This window comes from Propithecus coquereli, unplaced genomic scaffold (assembly GCF_000956105.1).
Source record: "Propithecus coquereli isolate 6110/MARCELLA unplaced genomic scaffold, Pcoq_1.0 Scaffold79, whole genome shotgun sequence".
Taxonomy (NCBI): Eukaryota; Metazoa; Chordata; class Mammalia; order Primates; family Indriidae; genus Propithecus; species Propithecus coquereli.
Genome location: NW_012154062.1, coordinates 5,519,174 through 5,523,031, shown reverse-complemented (window position 1 = coordinate 5,523,031; position 3,858 = coordinate 5,519,174). Strand labels below are relative to the sequence as shown.

At 54.3% G+C, this 3,858-nt stretch overlaps 1 pseudogene across 1 annotated transcript; it reads left to right on the top strand.

Moving 5' to 3' along the window:
- Positions 1–738: 738 nt before the first annotated feature.
- LOC105825237 lies at positions 739–1,849 on the top strand (annotated as a pseudogene). The gene has a single exon (XR_001138252.1). The product of XR_001138252.1 is annotated as a protein FAM50A pseudogene (transcript).
- The last annotated feature ends 2,009 nt before the right edge of the window (positions 1,850–3,858 follow it).

Genomic DNA, 3,858 nt, shown 5'->3' with positions numbered 1-3,858 from the left:
CCACAGACACCTCTGGGACCTTTTAGCTTTTTCTATCCACCCTTAATCCTATGGGTTTTTTCTGAGGATAATCTCATTTACATTGGCCTATGATTCCTATAGAAGGCCCTGGAAGGAAATCTCTTTTCTTCATGGCCAAAGGAGACTCTCACCAGGAAGACCTGGCATTCTCTCCTTTCCGACGATGGGATTTCTGTAACTCATCATGTTCCTTTCTTTGCCTACAAGAAACTCCAAGCACAAGGAAGGTTTAATTCAGGTTAGGGGTTCAAGAAAAGTCTCTCCTCTACAAGGAAGTGATTTTTAAGCCGAGACCCAAAAGATGACAAAGAATTAGCCAGATGAAGATTGGAGGGAGCATCATTCCATTCTAAGAAAACAGCCAAGTGCTGGGTCCTGACACAGAAGGGAACTGAATGCCTGCTCGTGTGCTGAGAAGTGCTTAGTTTTACATGTAGGCATGACATGAGCCGGTTTACCTTTTAAAATGATTCCCCCAGCAGCTCTGTGGAAAGTCCACTGGAGAACGGGGAGACCATTGTAAATTGCCAGTTACAAGATGGCAGCCTGGCGTGGACACCCCCGTGGGCACAAAGGGAGGTGGACAGCCTCGAGACGTATTTTGGAGACAGACTCAACAGAACATTTGTGTTGCATAAGACACCATGAGGGCGGCTGACGTCACGGCGCAGGCGTCAGCGGACTGCACGGCCGCCGCCGAGACTGAGCTGAGCCGCAGTCGCTGTCGCCGCGGCCGCCGCCATGGCTCAGTACAAGGGCACTGCGAGTGAGGCGGGCCGCGCCATGCACCTGATGAAGCAGCGGGAGAAGCAGCGCGAGCAGATGGAGCAGATGAAGCAGCGGATCGCAGAGGAGAACACAATGAAATCCAACATGGACAAGAAGTTCTCCGCACACTACGATGCCGTGGAGGCCAAGCTCAAGTCCAGCACCGTGGGTCTGGTGACCCTGAATGACATGAAGGCCAAGCAGGAGGCGCTGGTGAAGGAGCGGGAGAAGCAGCTGGCCAAGAAGGAGCAGTCCAAGGAGCTGCAGCTGAAGCTGGAGAAACTTCGAGAGAAGGAGCGCAAGGAGGAGGCCAAGCGGAAGATCTCTAGCCTGTCCTTCACTCTGGAGGAGGAGGAAGAGGGAGGCGAGGAGGAGCTGGAAAGGGAAGAGATCACCACAAAGAAGAGGAAATTGGGGAAGAACCCGGATGTGGACACAAGCTTTTTGCCTGACCGAGACTGTGAGGAGGAGGAGAATCGGCTCCGGGAAGAGCTGCGGCAAGAGTGGGAAGCCAAGCAGGAGAAGATCAAGAGGGAGGAGATTGAAATCGCCTTCAGCTACTGGGATGGCTCTGGGCACCGGCGGACCGTCAAGATGAAAAAAGGCAACACGATGCAGCAGTTCCTGCAGAAGGCACTTGAGATCCTTCGTGAAGACTTCAGTGAGCTCAGGTCAGCAGGGGTCGAGCAGCTCATGTACATCAAGGAGGACTTAATCATCCCCCATCATCACAGCTTCTACGACTTCATCGTCACCAAGGCGCGAGGGAAGAGTGGGCCACTCTTTAACTTTGATGTGCATGATGACATGCGGCTGCTCAGTGACGCCACCGTGGAGAAGGATGAGTCCCACGCACGCAAGGTGGTGCTGAGGGGCTGGTATGAGAAGAACAAGCACATCTTCCCCGCCAGCCGCTGGGAGCCCTATGACCCCGAGAAAAAGTGGGACAAATATACGATCCGCTGAGCATCCGGGACGCAGCGCAGCTTCGGCTCTTCTGGCGCAGCCCGTGGTGTCCCCGGGACTCCAGGTGCCCACTGCCCTCCACCCGGGTTGGGCATGCTGGGAGGACAGGAGCTGCCCTGCCCCCACCCCAGCACTGTCGTTGACTGCTTTTTTCTTTTACAATAAAGAAAGGCACATGTCAGAGTTGGGGAAAAAAAAAAAAAAAAGACACCATGAGGAATGGCTTCAGAGCCCGGCAGAACTGGGGCTGAGAACTGGCTCTGCCACTGAACAGCCAGCTGAGCTGGAATGTGCTACTTAACCCCTCCAAGCCATAGACCCCTCACCTGTACCTGGGAATAACAACACCTACACCTCGAAGTCCTGAATCAAGTATTAAAAATGGGAAGCGCTGGATGAGATTTGGCGCACAGCAGATCCTTAGCAAAGCTGTAGAAGGTCTGGAGAATCTACATACTGGCCTGTGGCAGCCCAGGGACAAGAACTGCAGGGCCACTGACACCTGTCCTTGTGACGGAAAGCGGGACACTTGGTGCAGCCACCCCACAAACTCACCTTTCCTTGTCCCTCCTTTCCTCCCCAAGTTCGTTTTCTTAGAAATTTTACCATAGGAAATCACATTTTCAGACCCTATAGGAGCGCAAATTCTGGTCCTCAAAGAGCACTTGAAGGGGAAAAAACAAAATAACCTCAGGAGGGAAAACGTACTGCCATAGGAGCCAGGGGCGGCAGAAGCAAAATAAACCCACTCAATGTACACTTTCCGGTGTCCTCTTTCTGCCAACCCCACTTCTCTTTCCCACACAGACACTCTCCTCTCGTTTCCTTTTTCCTCCTGTGCCCAGGCCCCTCCTCTTCTCTTTTACAATCATGGCCTCTGAGACCTCCTGTCCCCAGTGCTGGGACTCGGGACCAAGAAAGCTCACCTCCGTCTGCTTCCCCACCCCTCTCACCAGTTCACAGCCAAGGTCAGTGAGTTCTCGGAGAAGAGAGCCTCTGAACTAACTCGCATTTTCTGTCTCTCTGCTGGGAACCTAAGAAGTTCAACTTCACCGGCTTTCCCAGCAAATTTTCTGCCAGCTTAGGGCCACTTGCTACAGGAGGCAGTGGCTTCAGCGTACCAGACTGAAGCAGTTGCATAATGCCCAGCCAAGCTCCCAGAAGGCTTACAAAGCCATGCTTCCAAAATAACCCCAGTGAACAAGCCCAAAGAATACGTGAAATTGTATCGGGCCTGCCTTGCCCAGAGACGCATACAGAATGGGGAGGGGCACTCACCAGACCAGGCTGCGGACACTTGATATCTTCTCACCACCATAGGCAGATTAGAAAGGGATTAAGATTATGGGGACAGGGGGCAACTCCAGTGCACGAGGCTAGACCGTGACCAGACGAGAGGAGAGCGGGCTTACCAGGGCCGAGCCCTGCAGCCAGAGCTGCGCAGCAAACACACTGAACCCTCAGCAGGGGCGGGGACCTGTGTCATGTGCTTCATCTGCCTCATGCACTTCACCTGCCTCATACACTTCACCTGCCTCATGCACGGCACCTGCCTCATGCACGTTGCCTGCCTCATGCACCTCACCTGCCTCATGCACGTTGCCTGCCTCATGCACCTCACCTGCCTCATGCACATTGCCTGCCTTCATGCACTTCACCTGCCTCATGCACGGCACCTGCCTCATGCACATTGCCTGCCTCATGCACCTCACCTGCCTCATGCACGTTGCCTGCCTCATGCACCTCACCTGCCTCATGCACGTTGCCTGCCTCATGCACCTCACCTGCCTCATGCACGTTGCCTGCCTCATGCACCTCACCTGCGTCATGCACGTTGCCTGCCTCATGCACCTCACCTGCACCTGCCTCATGCACGTTGCCTGCCTCATGCACAGCACCTGCCTCATGCATGTTGCCTGCCTCATGCACGGCACCTGCCTCATGCACTTCACCTGCTTCACTCTCATTTACACCCCCACAACCCCTATCATCATTTCTTCCTGGTAGATGGAGACACTGGGGTTCAGAGCTTCTCGACAGCCAGCCCAGTCCACGCAGCCAGTCAGCACTGTGCCAGGATCCAACCATCACCTGTCTCAAGGC